The 16,952-nt window shown below is 42.2% G+C and overlaps 6 non-coding genes across 6 annotated transcripts; 2 read left to right on the top strand and 4 right to left on the bottom strand.

Moving 5' to 3' along the window:
- Positions 1 to 14,722: 14,722 nt before the first annotated feature.
- trnak-uuu lies at positions 14,723 to 14,795 on the bottom strand. Its single transcript has one exon. It is a non-coding gene; the product is annotated as a tRNA-Lys (tRNA).
- A 631-nt stretch (positions 14,796 to 15,426) lies between these two features.
- On the bottom strand, positions 15,427 to 15,499 carry trnak-uuu. Its single transcript has one exon. It is a non-coding gene; the product is annotated as a tRNA-Lys (tRNA).
- Positions 15,500 to 15,660: 161 nt separating this feature from the next.
- On the top strand, positions 15,661 to 15,732 carry trnaw-cca. The gene has a single exon. It is a non-coding gene; the product is annotated as a tRNA-Trp (tRNA).
- Positions 15,733 to 16,094: 362 nt separating this feature from the next.
- Positions 16,095 to 16,167, bottom strand: trnak-uuu. The gene has a single exon. It is a non-coding gene; the product is annotated as a tRNA-Lys (tRNA).
- A 180-nt stretch (positions 16,168 to 16,347) lies between these two features.
- trnak-uuu lies at positions 16,348 to 16,420 on the bottom strand. The gene has a single exon. It is a non-coding gene; the product is annotated as a tRNA-Lys (tRNA).
- Positions 16,421 to 16,581: 161 nt separating this feature from the next.
- On the top strand, positions 16,582 to 16,653 carry trnaw-cca. The gene has a single exon. It is a non-coding gene; the product is annotated as a tRNA-Trp (tRNA).
- The last annotated feature ends 299 nt before the right edge of the window (positions 16,654 to 16,952 follow it).

Genomic DNA, 16,952 nt, shown 5'->3' with positions numbered 1-16,952 from the left:
TAGTTGCCACTAATACTGTTTTGAGTATCATCAGATAGCACTGTCACTACTACTAATGATAATGATAACAAAACCATCAACAGTAACACTGATTTTTACTCATGCAGTGATTTCAAATCCCGTGCTGTTACATCTCTTTGGTTGAATTCTGTTTTGGACGGAATTGTTTGCCTGTTCTCTGGACTGTCTACCTGTGTACCGAACCCTGCCAGTAAAAGATATTGTTTGTTCCAGACCCTTGTTTTCTGAGTCGTGCTATTGAGTCATATTGTTTGTCACAGCTCCGGCCGTAACAGTGCCTGTTGTAACTAGAGTTGAGAAAAGCAAAGATTACAAAATCACTGTTAACACTTCCCCTACAAACGAATATATAAGGCAGAGTGTCACAAGAACACCCTAGATACCTGGAATCTCCTGGTATGATAAGCGCTGGGTAGAACAGTTGCAAGAGACAGACCAGCACCAGTGAGCTCCTATTTACAAGCAGAATGGCTCTGAGACTCTTCACCGTTCTCTGCTTCACAGCTCTGGTGCAGCTGCTGGGACTGCAGATTACAGCTGGTGAGTGAATGCTTGTGGGTAGACCTACTGATGTGTTAATGTAGAAATACTACAGACAAAATGATCATTTATTTCCAGCTGTTTAGTTTCATAGAGTTATGTTAGTTCATGAATTTATATTAAAAGTGTATTATTGAAAACGTTTTTATTTTGTGAAAGGTGGAAACATTATTTCATTACTTACTTCCTTTTATGCCTTTCCTTGAAAGTGCAACACATCCAACTACCAATGCAGCCCAAAACATTGATGATGGCCACTGTTTTCCTAGTGGTCGAAATTGAAATCCATCCATCCATGGCCGATGCTATTACTGTTTGCACTGTCATAGCCTACAGTGACGTATGGGGTCAGGGGGCATCATAGAGTGCAATTAATCTGTGTTCATGTTTTTGACGCGTTATTTTTTCTATAATGAATGAATCAACATTAACTGCGTTATTTTGACAACCTTCTAATTCAATACAATTACTTAACCTTACATAACAAAATATTTCTTTGATGTTCATCAGTTTATCAGAGAAGACTCGGTGCAGGAGGTAAAAATCATCCTCTCTGTCAAAAACGATATCTACCATCAACCTCAACACCATTACAATGCCATAGGTAAGCCAGGTGGTGTGCTTCTGGGTGCTATGAGAAGACTACAGCAAAACAACAAGCATTTCAAGTAAGTAATAATGTTGGTATATGGTGTATATAGTTTAGAATGGGAAATGACAAGACTAGACTGAACAGGATGTGATTGATACCAAAAATGTATATATTAATTAATTAACTAATATTAATTTGACAATGTTACTTTATGCTTTTGGTTACATATTTTGGTTAAATATCATCTCAGCAAAAGTGCAAAAGTCTACCAAAATGTCTTTGTCCACAGCTTCACTGTGAGACAGGATCCTGACTTTGGTTATTTCCTTGAGAGTGTGAATGGTGTGGCTGGAAATTTGACTGCTCACACCTACTGGGAGATTCTGTCAGACAGAAATGGAACCCTGACCCCTACACCTGTAGGTGAGTACAGACATCCCCCTGTGCAGAACATCTCAGTCTGACTGCATGTTAACATGATGTTTCTACCCCCACTACGTAATATTTTCTCAACATTGATGGTCTTACCCTTTACACAACACTCACTTGCCACCAGTCCTGTAAATAGGTGTAACATGATTAAAATGACAGATTAGCTGTCTTTAATCCTCAACAAATCTGTAACTGGATTTCTTATACCCATCCCCAGACAGTCGTATCTACAGATATTCATAATATCAATTCATCTATCACATCAAATAATAATATATCAAATAAAACATCATTGTTGTACACTAACTCGGTCTTTGTCCATTTTATAGTCTGTGTTGCTTGGAAACACAATCAGTTTTGAAATGGTGACAATGGTTCATCCTCTTTCCCACTAAACAGGTGAAAACCATTTCAGAGGGTAAGAATTCAGAATTTTCCTGGATGTACCTCCCATTTAACAGTCTTTTTTTAGTACTGGGTTAAAATTCTTTAAATGCTTAGAAAAAGAGTTTCAATGCTTCCTTTAATATCTCCTTCAGCATAAGGTACACTGGAGTATCCTTTATGAAAGAAAAGGGGGTAGTACCACCCCACAATTCCTTGCGACAGCAACAACCCAATGAACAACCAATCAATGTGACCCACGTCAATAACATCGGCCTTCACATAATTGGTAGCCAAGTGGAAGTGCAGTGGGATTCTCTTAGCACCATGGTTGTCCTTATGAATTCTACTTCACATCGTTCCTTGACCTCATGACGTTTTCCATCGAAGTCTAGGAAAAGTTACAAGATGCACAGAATGACACAGGGTCAGACTGGGCACTGAAATTCTTAGGACAAGGCACCACACAACAACCTACCATAGCATAACATAGCAAACATAATATAACATAACATAACATAACATAACATAACATAACATGACATACACTCTGTACAAGTACTCTGAACATAATTTACATGTAATAACATATAATAACCTTACTAAATATACCAGATAAATATACAATACAATATGCTAAAACATATAACAACCTATACGTATAATACTAACATATATACATATAACATATAATACACATATAGTAACATATAATAAACTATACTACAGACAAATGGGAGTAGCAGGTAGTGCAATAATTCTGATAAATATGTATTTGTAGTGTAAGAGACAGTATGTAAGTGTAAGTAAAAGCAGTAATTAGAAAGTGACAGTGTATGTAAGTGACGAGTGCAAAAGTGTCGATAGTGTGTCAATGTCCATTTAGCAGCCTGATGGCCCTCGGGAAGAAACTGTTCTCCAGTCTGCGTGTGCGAGACCGGATACTACGGTACCGCCTTCCAGAAGGCAGCGGGGTGAAAAGTCTGAAGGCTGGATGATGGCAGTCTTTTAAGATCCTGCCAGTTTTCCTGAGGCATCGTGTGTGGTATGTGTCCTGCAGGGCTGGGAGCTCCCTACCGATGATGAACTCCGCAGTCCTGACCACACTACGTAGGGCCTTGCGGTCCTTGGCTGAGCAGCTCCCATACCACACCGTGATGCACCCAGTCAGGGTCAATGTGTTGGATAGATACTTTGGCTATTGTATTGGGAAAGTAAACAGGTCAAAGTTTACTCCGTAACATCCACCTTCGGTGCACTGCCCTGCTATTGTTTCTGACATTACATGTGACCGGGCAACAGCCGAGTGATTCTTTTCCAAATTGAAACTGATTAAGACCTACCAGTGCAGCATGGGACAGGAGAGGCTGAATGGGCTGGCTATCCTGTCCATTGAAAGAGCAAATCATGCATTACCACTTTTATGTTTGAAAGGCGTCGTTCAGCCAGTGTACTGTGCTCAATCAGCTTGTAGGTCTTGACGTTCAGATTCTGCGCCTAAACTAGCTATATTGTATCGTCTCGTCACATGATCAAATAGAGACTTGACATTGGCGAACAAGATACATATTACCCAGCAATCATCATTGCATATCTGTATATGACAAAAATAACACTCTGACATCCATATGTTCGGAATAACGGAGACAGCAGGGTCTGCTTTGCCTACTAACCTTCCACGCTGGCTGCATTGTCTACAGTTACGCCCCTGGCGCACATGCACATTTTCTAACACAGCACAGGTACACTCAATTAAAGACATTAGCAAATGAACAAAATACGACTTTTTCAACCACAAATAAGAGATACATAACAGCGACTTCACGCAGAGGCTCTGGTTTAGGGGCCACCTGAGCTCATGGGCCCGGTAGGCCCGTTCGTTAATCCATCCCTGACACCATGTAGTCAGGGTATCAACCTCCTCTCTGTAGGCTCACTCATCATTGCCAGTGATGAGGCCCACAATGGTTGTGTCATCAGCAAACTTGACAATGAGGTTGGAACTGTGCGTAGCTGCAGTGGTTAGGAAAAGATGATAGGACGGACTTTACAACTGCAAGGCCCTGAGCCTTTCTAAAACCAGCCCCTATGCCCTTTCCCTACTCACTTACACTCCGTTTGCACGTTCAAGTGGATGGTCCGCCATATTAAGTGCCATCCAAAACCAGTTAGTGATGAGTGGATGTGGGATATAAAACCCTCCAAATAGGGAATCTGCATCGATGCTGACTTTGCAAGCATGTCCAACAGTTTTTATATCTTATCTGTTCATATCTGTGCAGCACTTTAACTCTAACTGTCAGTTGTGTTTCTGGCCACATGGTCGTATTTCTTAATTCAAGAGTAATTTACAATAAATCAGTGAAACTGATATTAGCAGTAAAACACTGAACATTGAAAACTAGTAGGCCTTCATAACACAACAATAGATTATTGATTGGCTGATTGATTGATTGACGTTACTGGGAGTGGGGAGGGTCTGGTTTTAGAAAGGCACTGGCTGCCGCCTGATCCGTGAGTAGTGCCCGATCCGTAGGGGTGGGAATCTCTTGGCACCTCACGATTCGATTCGATTCCGATTCAGAGGTCAACAATTCGATTCTAAACCGATTCTCGATTCTAAACCGATTATCGATTATCAATTCTAAACCGATAAAACGATTATCGATGCATCTCGATTTTTAAAACATTTGAGTTTGCTACTCAGAGTCTCAAATCACTTCCTACTTTGTGTTTGATAATTAAAGAAAATCAACAGATCTATTTTTTTTATTAGAGAAAAAGTTTCTCCTTGTCACAATTATGACTTTCTATGAAATAATGCAAAAATCGATGCAGCTTGCATTTCAACAAAAAATGAATGTGTAAAAAAAAAAAAAAAAAAAAACATTTAAATTTTTTTTTTTTTTTTTTTATTAAAAAATCGATTATGAACTTTTCTGAATCGAGACAGAATCGTTCTAGAGAGAATCGAGAGAAATCGAAAAATCGATTTTTTTCCCCACCCCTACCGATCCGTGAGTAGTGCCTGATCCATGAGTAGTGCAGCTCTAACGGCGCCCAGTGGACATTTTTAAAAGCAAGCAAGTTTCTTTTCTTCTTTAATCTTGCTGGTTTTTCCATCATCATTCATCACAATTTGTATTGATTGTCTTTCCTTAATTCAACTCAAAGACTCGCGTTGCAACACTCGGCTGTAAAGGCAACTCAAAAGACACCCATGGCTGTCATCCACTTGGCAGCAGCAAGTGGCAGTGGCCTCTCCACTGGTTGGCGATGCAAAAGCAGTAGCGGTCAGCAGATATTCCACAGTTGCAGTACCCCTGGTCTCTGTGATGCTGATGCTGTGCTCTAACTATGAGGGCTGGCCAGGAAATCTTTATTACTAACAGACTCCTTCCTCCACCAGGCTAGGCCCTTTAAGTGACAGCTGATGTGATCAATGGCTTGTGTATGTCTAGGATCTTCCCCTCCATTTCTCAAGGGGGCACTAATCCCACTTCTGACACCAAGCAGGCCCACAGGAATGGAAGCAGACACAGATATTTCAGGTTTATATTCTCAAGCTCCCCAGAAAATGCCAAAGAACACATGCAGAACAGGAGACAGGAGGCAGGCATTATACTCGGACATGACAAAGACAGTAACGGTGACAGATACGCTAACAGAAGTGGGGCTAGACTAAGGCATCAAACATCAGTGAAACACAGATTAAATAATAACAGCAACTCGCGGTCATACGTGACACAAAAGGGAAAGCATGATCAATGAAAAAAATCAGTACCTCGTTTTGCAGGGCATGCTGGGAGCTGTCTCACCTACCCATGGAGGTGCTCAACCCCCTTGCATGTTACAATATTCTCAAGAGAACATTAGGTCAGAAGACCAAAGTAGATTATTAACGCACTAAGCCATGTCAAACAGTATTTCTTTACCCTCAACTCTAAAGAGAAAGAGTAAGAGAAAAGAAGAGGGAAAAAAGATCAAAGCCATATATTTTACTTGTTTTAATCTTTCTCATTGATTCATTCTTGGAAAGGCCACTCCTATATTCCAACATTTTCCACCAAGACCCAGCCTGTATTGATTACTTGACACTGACTGAGTGTTAGACTATTGTCATGGGGACCAGGGCAGAGTATAAAGGGGAGACTACTTTGTGGGTGTAGATGCTGGGACAGAGCACAGGTGAGCTCCTACGTCCGAGCAGAATGGCTCCGACACTCCCTGCTGTTCTCTGTTTGGCAGCTCTGGTGCAGCTCCTGCTCGGAGTGCAGATCCTGGCAGGTAAGTGAATGCTGCTGATGCACACACCTCTGATGCCAAACATCTCACATGTTCTATCCTGCTTTAGAAAAATGAAAAGATATGGCCAGTTTATATGTAAGGCCTGGTTCACTGATTTAGCTTACAGGGCACATGTTAATACTAAAACACAATATTTTGACATACTTTGCATATTTTTAGGTGGTAAACTGAAGAAGTGTAACAAGGTATAATACTATCTACTATCTCTCAGGTGTGATATGATATTTAATTATAATCAGAATTGTACAAATGTGGAAATCAAGTAACAAAACAAATAGTCTTGTTGTAATGGAATTGAGTGTGAATTTAGCTTTCTCCCTTGTGTATAGAGTGCAGTGGTGTGCAGTTGTTGTTCTACCTTTTATTTGGCACTCAAGAGCTTCGACTTTGTAACATGTGATCTATTCTCCCCCCTCATCCTCTATGCTAATTGGGTTGACTTTTCACCTTTCTTGCCAAGACCCCTTGAAGGAGACACCAATTAGGCTCTCTGTGGTCAGTGATGTCTCAAACGAGGCTCCACAGGTTTACCACACCTCAGCCCTGGCCGGCGGTTTGCTCCTGGGGGCTTTGAGAAGATTACAGGACACGAGCAGTGATTTCAAGTAAGGTTCATACTGCTAGGACACGTTATATAGGATGTAAACTATGACTAGATTAGCTCAACTTGGAAATATTACGATGCGATAGTTACCACTAATATTGTTTCGATTATCATCAGATAGCACTGTTACTACTACTAATTATAATGATCACAAAACCATCAACAGTAACACTGATTTTTACTCTGTGAAAAAGGTCATGCAGTGATTTGCCTCAATGTGTCTACAGATTCACTGTGACAGAGGATCCTGACTATGGTTATTACCTTGAGAGTGTGAATGGTGAGGCTGGAAGTAAGTCTGATTACACCTACTGGCCTTTATGGAGGTCCTTTATGGAAGTCAGGATGGATAATTGGTCAACAACAACAACAACATCCATTAGTCATTAATCATTTGTATTTAGTCCACTGAAGGATATCTATTTTCTGAAAAGGGTAATCGTATATATGTTTCACAAATGTGTAGCCTATAGTATTCAGAAACTGCATGCATATGTATGTGAACTCCCATACAGCTGAGCCAAACATGAATTGGATATTTACTGACCTGTCTGTTGTATACAAATGGACAATCTATTTTATCATTGGTGATGCCATATTATTACTGTAAATAGAACGTGATGCATTTTCTAATTTTTGCAGGAGTTGGTTGCTATACCCCAAAAGCTTATGAACACATCACTCTGAAGTTAACAACCTGGTGAACAAGAAGTATGACATAATTCCAGTGACTGACTGTATCATTATGAAATAGAATGTTCCTGTCTGTCATTGCTAAACAAAAGGTGCCTTTGTGACACCAGTGTCGATACACCAACACATTTTGCAAACATTCTATTTCCTGTTATTGTAGCCTTTTTCTAAGCTTCCTCATTCTCCTTCATTACTGAGAAAAGGATTTGACAAAATAAATGTTTCAGGGAGCAGTCTTTTATTTATTTGTCCATATGCAAGCACAACACTTAATCTCTTTTGGAACAGGATTAAGGTGGATGTGTCTGTAAACACAGAGTATTAGTTGTGTTGCACTACTCAATGGCCCTCATTCTCGAACATTTTCTGAAGTTTCTTCTGAAATGTTTCTTACGGGCTTCGGAAAAACAACGTAAGCAAAAGACATCCGCCAAATTCATGCACGCTTGAAAATGTGGTCCTACGCAGCAGAAGTTTTCTGGGCTGTGCTCCCCCGGAAGAGTTTTCTTAAATTGAAAGCGCGTTCTCGTGCTCCTGAATTTGCATACATACACGCCCTGCCAGCTCCTTATAAGGGCACGCAACCGTAGTGACGTGTGCAGTCGGAATCGACCGAATCTACACGAAAGCAACAGCAGTGTTCTTGTACATTACATTTAGTCATTTAGCAGACATTTTTGTCCAAAGCGACGTACAAGGGATAGAACAGTCAAGCTACGAGCAATAGAGACCTAGTGTAACAATAAATACTACTTTACATAAGAAATAGAAAAACGAAATAGGAAATAAAAACGAAGTGCAGGAATGTAACTGCTATAAGTGCAAGTTAAGCACTAGTCGAAGTGCCAGTTAGGAAGGGAGGTGCTCTCTGAAGAGTTGGGTCTTCAAAAGCTTCTTAAAGGTAGAATGGGACGCGCCTGCTCTGGTCGTGCTAGGCAGTTCGTTCCACCAACGTGGAACTACTTGAAAATTCTGGATTGCCGTACTTGCACATACGGCAGTGCCAAACGACGCTCGCAGCATTCCGGTGTAGTGCTTTTATTTATTTTATGACATCACGGTGCCTCGTAGAATCATGACTATAAGCCTACATGTGAAACTCTGAAAGTTCAGAGCAAATCCCAGATGAGAAAACTTTCATGAATGCCAAATGTTGTCCTAAATCCAATTCAGAAGAAATTCCTCTTAAATTCTTCTTAACTGCGTTCGAGAATGAGGCCCAATGTTCTCATTTCAATTCAATAATGATACCATGATATATTTGCCATTGAAATGTTTTCTAAAACCATGTGCAGTTTCACATAATTTCTTGAATAAGAAGCTATGTTAGGTGAAAATTCACTCAAGTTACCTCAGGACTGATGGAGATAATTTCCAAACACTGTTAATGACTTAAGAATATAATACTCAAGTGCCTTGTATTATTAATTACCTTATATGAATCATGTACTTACGTAAGCAGGAACATGGCTTTTCTGTGTTTCTGCGTCTGTGCAACTTAGAATATTAGGTGCCACTTAGTCTGCATTTGTACAAGAGCATGTTTAGACCAGAGGTGATAAGCTTCTTCCGACCTTGTGCAAAACTGCCATCCTTGCAATATAGGGAGCCTTGGACGTCAGAGATCAACCATGTGGTTATCCCTGCTGAAAACTAAACTTCTGTCTGTATAAACCTTGCGCGATGTGTTTATCAGGGCTTCACTTTCAGCCTTGTGCTGTGAGCGATCCCGATTGCAATTGTTGTTTGTCTAATAAATATACTTATATGCAGCTCCGGAGTCCCTAGGTAACTAGGGTGAATGTTCACCTAACAAGGACTCTGGAGTTGCATATAAGTATATTTATTAAACAACAACAACAAGCTCATTGGGCTCACCCACGTCCCAGCAGGTCAGAGAGAGACACGGGCCCTATCTCAGAGAGAGAGGGAGCCCGTGCTCACTCCCACACACATATATCTTACACATATGCAGACTAAGTGGCACCTAATAATCTAAGTTACACACACACAGAAACACAGAAAAGCCATGTTCCTTACATAAGCACATGATTCATACAAGGTAATTATTAATCCAAGGCATTTGATTAATATATTCTTAAGTCATTAACAGTGTTTCGAAATGATCTTTGTCAAGCTACCCTCTGAATCTCTGAAACGGGGAACACAAAGAACAAAAGTGAAAAAGGAAAAATTTCTCCTGCAATGGAGACATTTAATAACTATAGCTGACTACAGAAAGATGCACTGTTTTTGATGATATGATTATTTACTGAGCAAACTTTGATCGCCTTCAAAAACAAATTTTCTGTGGGCATAATGAATACGTTTGCTTATGTGCTCCCTTCAAAGCCATGCCAGGGCCTCTTCTGAGACTTAGACTGATGACACTGGGATTTGTAGGAGATATCCTTTAGAACCAATTTTCAGACATAATCAAAAAGATTAAGATGTTTGAGGGCTCCAAGTGACTTCAAGGATGTCCCATATGAATAATAATTTTTTTAAATTGAGAATGACAAAGTTAAGAACTGGAAACAGAATTGGAATGTCTCAATAATGTTACTGTCATGACTTGGGACTTCTGTTTGCGCCACTGGGGTCATTGGCGACCTCTGGTGGCCTAAAGACATTATTTCGGACTTATTGAATTGTTTGCCTGTCTTCCTGTTCCACACCTGTTTTGCATTTGTAATTAGTGTTCAATTAACTTTGTTTCACTAGGGTATAAATACCTGGTAGTGGGCTAGACACGTCATCGCGACGTTGGCTCTGGGGGGCAGGTCCTCCCCAGAGTGCACAGTGCTCAGGTGGGCTATCTCCGGGGCCTTTCGGTGTGGAGTTTGCATGTTCTCCCCGTGTTCACAAGGGGTTTCCTCCACTAAGGACCCCAACAGAAAAAAACATGCAAAATAACAGAACACATGTCCATCCCTGACCAAAGATGGACAGTTCACTTCACTTGGTCCCCAGGCGCTACAAACTGCCCACTGCTCCTGGGGGGTCCTTGAGGAAGGACGGTCCAGGATGGGAAAAAGCAGAAAATAAATTCACAGCGACCTCAGGCCTACCTGCGTGTGTGTGTGTCCTGTGTCGCCTCCATATATGCACGTGTGTGTTCCAGTGTGTCGTGTGCGCCATTAAAAACCTGACAAAGGTCTTAATTATTTGTTTAGACGTCGTGTTCCTCGTTACCCTCTCGTAACATTCAATGTTTGCTAACGCGGTTCTCTGCCGCTGTTTCGCTGCTTCTCCAAGCGGTGGTCTCTGGATATTTGTTTTTTGTTTCTTCGCCTGGGTGAGCAAGAGCTATACTTTTATAGCTTCCTTAGTTAAGCCTTTTTCATATGGACTGTTCTTCTGTGCTTTGGACTTACTTCTTTGTTTGGATTACTACCCTTTTTGGATTTAACGATTTCGTTTGGATTACTACCTTTTTGAAGTTCTTCTGTGCTTTTGGATCAACCTCTTGTGTTTGAGTTATTGCCGTTTCAAGACACGTTTGCATTTTTGAAACTCCGTTTGACGGGGAGAAAATAAAACAAAGTTTTGACTTTACTCTTCTCTGCTACTTGGAGCAGGACCGCTCGGGTCTCGTCGGCCAATCCTCGCCTTTCAAATCCATTCTCAGTAATCCAATCCAGCCGCGGAACGAGAATGGACCTGGGCCAATAGCGGCGCTTCTCTCCATAGTCACTTCATGGGTTGCCTGTCTGCATGCACATTTGAGTGGGATGCAGGGGACCTCGCTCTGTTGCGGCAGATGACGAGGGAGCAGCTCAGGCAGGCAGGAAGGGGTGCTAGCCCTTACTGATCTTCTGGTGGACAGGAGAAGAAGTAGGAGGGAGTTGAACCAGTACTGCTGCAGGAGGACATGCGGCGTGGAGGCCGCCATCAGCCTTATTGAGCCTTATCCTGCTGCAGGAACTGGTGGGTGGGGAACCTGACTGCTGCTGCCTCCAAGCTCCTCCCTGACTGCTTCCACCATGCTGCAGCCAGGTGTCCCAGCCTCTCCTGATGAGTCTGGGTTATGTAAATTCATAATTGTGTGTAAAGAAGTAAAATCACTGTATTTGCATTTTGTCCCACATCTGTTTACAAAATTAGTTTTTATCAGTTTTTATGTTTTTTTTTTCTTTCTCAGGCTGTGGATCACTCTGGGGTGCCAGGCATGGACCGAGTTGACAGCATGGCAGAGTATGTGGTGGAGCTGAGGCACCAGCTCTCTCTGGCCCTCACCAACCAGCAGGTCAGGAACATTTATTGTCTTACTACTTTCCCTCTGTGCCCTGTCATACATATTCACACTCATGTTTTTGTCTTTTCTCACGGGCTGCTGTGTTCTCTCTCTCTGTCCAGATGGGATCTAATCCTGAAAGACTACAGGAGGATCAGGCGGGGCATTCTAGACAATGGGGCTGTTATGCAGCAGACCACCCTGCAGCTGGTAGACGTGAGCCACACCACCCAACCTGGTACAGTGGTACAACAAGAGGGTGTAGAGGCAGGGCAACGTGGTGGTGCAAGGACTGGACCTACCCAGCCACTTGTCTGTGGCGACTGACCCTCTCCTCCCTGCTAATGTGTGCCCACCATCTTCACCCCCCCCCCCCCCAACCAGGCCCAGTTCACCAGTACCCCCGGGCTGGCAGCACCGTGGGCCAGGAAGGTATCGTCCGCTATCGCACCGGCGGCTGTGAACTCGTGCCCCCAGCGAGAACTCTTCCCTGCTCCACCCTCGGCTGTTCATGCTGGGCCCAGTGACCTCACAGGGGCCTGTGCTGGGTGCTGCTCCACAGGCTCTGGGTGCCAGCCTCTCCTCTGCCGCTCCTGCTCCAGTCCGAAAACGGACCTGCAGTGTTCTGCGCAACACGTGCAAGAAATGCGGGCAGTTCAGGACAGCAGAGACTGGACAGCCAGTACAAGGGCATTATATACTGCCCCTCTGTAGAAGCTGTTCCCAAGGAGCAGTGGTTGGAGGATATAAAAAAATGCATGAAAAATAAATGAATAAATTGTCCCCCCCCCCCTCCCAGAGGCATGGACACTGGCTTAGTGCCCCTCAACCCCTTTCCCTCCCAGTTTCACACTTTCTGTATATGTTTTCTGATATATATTATTATATTGTATATATCATGCTATAGTTGTTGTTGTTGAATTTGTTATTGCAAATAAAAGTTTGTTTACAACAAAGATTTATATTTTCCCTTTGTTCTTTTGTGTTTTGTGAATAGAAGGATGTATTAACTGGAACACAAATATTTTGTGAAACAATTAAAGTACCTCACACATAACTGTACATGAACTTGCATTGAAATATTCAATGTAGATTTATAAATATCTCACTAATATAAGGTAAATTAAAAGAAATATGCAAACAAATTGTGATTTCCAATAATGAAAATGAGCTTTGCATGAAATAATGCAAACCTCAATTTCTGCCAACGGTGGGACTCGAACCTAAAACCTCTGCTCTCATAGTAATGCATATAAAAACAGAAGTTTAATGTTTTAAAAATAATTTACGATGTACAACAACATTAAAAAACTTTAGTCATGGAGGATTAGGCCATACAAATTCCCTTCCTTCTTTTTTTCTCTCCTTTTCCCTTTTTTCCTCTTTTTTCTTCTTCCCCCCTTCTTTACAGTACGGTATTTACAGTTTCTGAGACTCGGGCAGCTGTGGTGAGTTGAAATGCAAAGGCCGGGACTGAAGCTCACAGTGGACTAAGCCAGGGTTTCCCAACCCATGGGCCGCGGCCCATTGGTGGGCCGCCGAGCACCATCCAGTGGGCCACGAAAATGTTTCAGGTTTTTTTTTTTTCCACAAATTTTCCACGAAGAACAGATTTTTAGTTGAGAACAATATTAATTAGGGATGTCAAAATTAACGCGTTAATCTATGAGATTATTGTGGCCGAGATGAATGCGATAAAATATTTTAACGCAACTTTGTTTACTTCCGGTGTGCTTTGACCCCTGACACGAAACCGCCGCGTGCCTGCAGTCAGTTAGATAAGAGAGACCGAGACGGTAGTTGAAGATGGAGAGAGCTGAGGGATTGTTGGGCGGAAAGTTTCTGTTTAAATTTCTGCTTAAAAATTACGGAACAATCGACAAAACTAAAGTTGTATGTAGCATTTGTCAAGCTGAATTTAGCGATCACAGAAGCAGCTCGTCTTTAAGTTATCACTGTAATGCAAAGCACCCGACAGAAAGCAGTCCCAGGTTAGATGGTCGCCAACCCACACTCCTCGACTTCTCTAGGAAAGTAACTAGACCAGTCCGTGAAAAGGTTACCAACGCTGTAGAAAAATTGAAAGAATGACAGCACTGGTAATGTCATACTACCAAAAAACTACTCAGACGTCAGTAAAGCTGCATTAGTGCTGTTTTTTTGTGCGTTATCATTGGAGTGGTATTCTACAAGAGGACATGCTTTTCTGCGCAGATTTACCAACTCGAACTACTGCCCAGGAATGCTCGGTTCTATTTATGTTGATAATATATTGCAGCCACAGATTTAAATCATTATTTCAATTATTTGAATCATTATATTGACCTATTTGAACCTATTTATTTGAACATTATTTTAACCTATTTGTTTGCATGTCTGAAGCATCACCTATTTTAATTAGGCCTAGCTGAGTGGTCTTGTTTGCATGTTTCATCACTTGTTTTGAGTGCATTCTATCTTTTGAGTCTATTCTGGTTTTAATTCATTGCTTGTTTGCTGTGCACAAATAGACCTAGGCCTACTGCAATTAAGTTTCTTTATTTCAAAACCCTTTTGGATAATAAATCCCTTTTGACTGAAAATGCTCTGTGTGGTTTTATGTTGTTTTCTGGTGCACAATACAATTTTGATTGCAATATCTAGAGGAAGATTTTCTTGTAATAATTACTAGGCTCCCACCTGTAGCAGGTGTTGATGTTGCTCTTTGTGACACATAACAATTGCTTATTAATAAGAATGGAATACAAATACGAAAAGGTGGGCCTCGGAGTAGAAAAGGTTGGGAACCCCTGGACTAAGCAACAGCTGACGGCAACAGCAACTTGTACAGTCGTCAGATATCTGGACAAGGATCTTACCCTAACAAGCCCTTGGTTTTTGCAATAGAGCACATGTCTGAATTTAAATCAAACGCCCGAACAGGGACTTGAACCCTGGACCCTCAGATTAAAAGTCTGATGCTCTACCGACTGAGCTATCCGGGCTTGAGGAAAAGCCCAACCCCGTCACAGAGGTGGTACTTTATTATAAACTACTACTACCACCGCTACTACTAGCTAGTAACAAAAACATGGTACGTTTGGTGCAGGGTAACGTGGTAAACAGCAGTGAAACTGGACTCCCAGAGGTAGAAACAGACCTCGTGGCCCAACGGTAGCGCGTCTGACTCCAGATCAGAAGGTTGCGTGTTGAAATCACGTCGGGGTCAAAAAAGCACCTGCTCTTCCACGGCCTTTTCAATAACAAAATAAGTCAACGTAGATTGAGCAATACAAAATAAATCGACGCAGATTGAGCAATATAAAAACCCCTGGGCCCTTGAATTTGAAGCCATTACTGAACTTTCAGCGACTTTGTTGGAATATACAAACTGCACAAAGTGCTCCTTTTATGACATTTAGAGTTTCTGAGACTCGGGCAGCTGTGTTGAGTTGAAATCGCTAAATTGTGATCGCTAAATTGTGATCGCTAAATCAGTCGACAGAAGCTCACAGTGGACTAAGCAACAGCTGACGGCAACAGCAACTTGTACAGTCGTCAGATATCTGGACAAGGATCTTACCCTAACAACCCCTTGGTTCTTGCAATAGAGTACATGTCTGAATTTAAATCAAACGCCCGAACAGGGACTTGAACCCTGGACCCTCAGATTAAAAGTCTGATGCTCTACCGACTGAGCTATCCGGGCTTCATTAAAGTCACAACCCCGTCACCGAGGTGGTACTTTATTATAAACTACTACTACCACCGCTACTACTAGCTAGTAACAAAAACATGGTACGTTTGGTGCAGGGTAACGTGGTAAACATTTGCATCGGCAGTGAAACTGGACTCCCAGAGGTAGAAACAGACCTTGTGGCGCAACGGTAGCGCGTCTGACTCCAGATCAGAAGGTTGCGTGTTCAAATCACGTCGGGGTCAAAAAGCACCTGCTCTTCAACGGCCTTTTCAATAACAAAATAAGTCAACATAGATTGAGCAATAAAAAATGAATCGACGCAGATTGAGCAATATAAAAACCCCTGGGCCCTTGAATTTGAAGCCATTACTGAACTTTCAGGGACTTTGGTGGAATACAAACTGCACAAAGTGCTCCTTTTATGACATTCAGAGTTTCTGAGAATCGGGCAACTGTGTTGAGTTGAAATGCAAAGGCCGGGACAGAAGCTCACAGTGGACTAAGCAACAGCTGACTCGTACAGTCGTCAGATATCTGGACAAGGATCTTACCCTAACAACCCCTTGGTTCTTGCAATAGAGCACATGTCTGAATTTAAATCAAACGCCCGAACAGGGACTTGAACCCTGGACCCTCAGATTAAAAGTCTGATGCTCTACCGACTGAGCTATCCGGGCTTCATTAAAGGCACAACCCCGTCACCGAGGTGGTACTTTATTATAAACTACTACTACCACCGCTACTACTAGCTAGTAACAAAAACATGGTACGTTTGGTGCAGGGTAACGTGGTAAACATTTGCATCGGCAGTGAAACTGGACTCCCAGAGGTAGAAACAGACCTCGTGGCGCAACGGTAGCCCGAACAGGGACTTGAACCCTGGACCCTCAGATTAAAAGTCTGATGCTCTACCGACTGAGCTATCCGGGCTTCATTAAAGGCACAACCCCGTCACCGAGGTGGTACTTTATTATAAACTACTACTACCACCGCTACTACTAGCTAGTAACAAAAACATGGTACGTTTGGTGCAGGGTAACGTGGTAAACATTTGCATCGGCAGTGAAACTGGACTCCCAGAGGTAGAAACAGACCTCGTGGCGCAACGGTAGCGCGTCTGACTCCAGATCAGAAGGTTGCGTGTTCAAATCACGTCGAGGTCAAAAAGCACCTGCTCTTCCACGGCCTTTTCAATAACAAAATAAATCAACGTAGATTGAGCAATAAAAAATAAATCGACGCAGATTGAGCAATATAAAAACCCCTGGGCCCTTGAATTTGAAGCCATTACTGAACTTTTAGCGACTTTGTTGGAATATACAAACTGCACAAAGTGCTCCTTTTATGACATTTAGAGTTTCTGAGACTCGGGCAGCTGTGTTGAGTTGAAATGCAAAGGCCGGGACAGAAGCTCACAGTGGACTAAGCAACAGCTGACGGCAACAGCAACTTGTACAGTCGT

The sequence above is a fragment of the Clupea harengus genome, chromosome 8, assembly GCF_900700415.2.
Source record: "Clupea harengus chromosome 8, Ch_v2.0.2, whole genome shotgun sequence".
Classification (NCBI taxonomy): Eukaryota; Metazoa; Chordata; class Actinopteri; order Clupeiformes; family Clupeidae; genus Clupea; species Clupea harengus.
The sequence above is the reverse complement of the archived record's forward strand: the minus strand, read 5'-3'. Positions and strand labels throughout refer to the sequence as shown.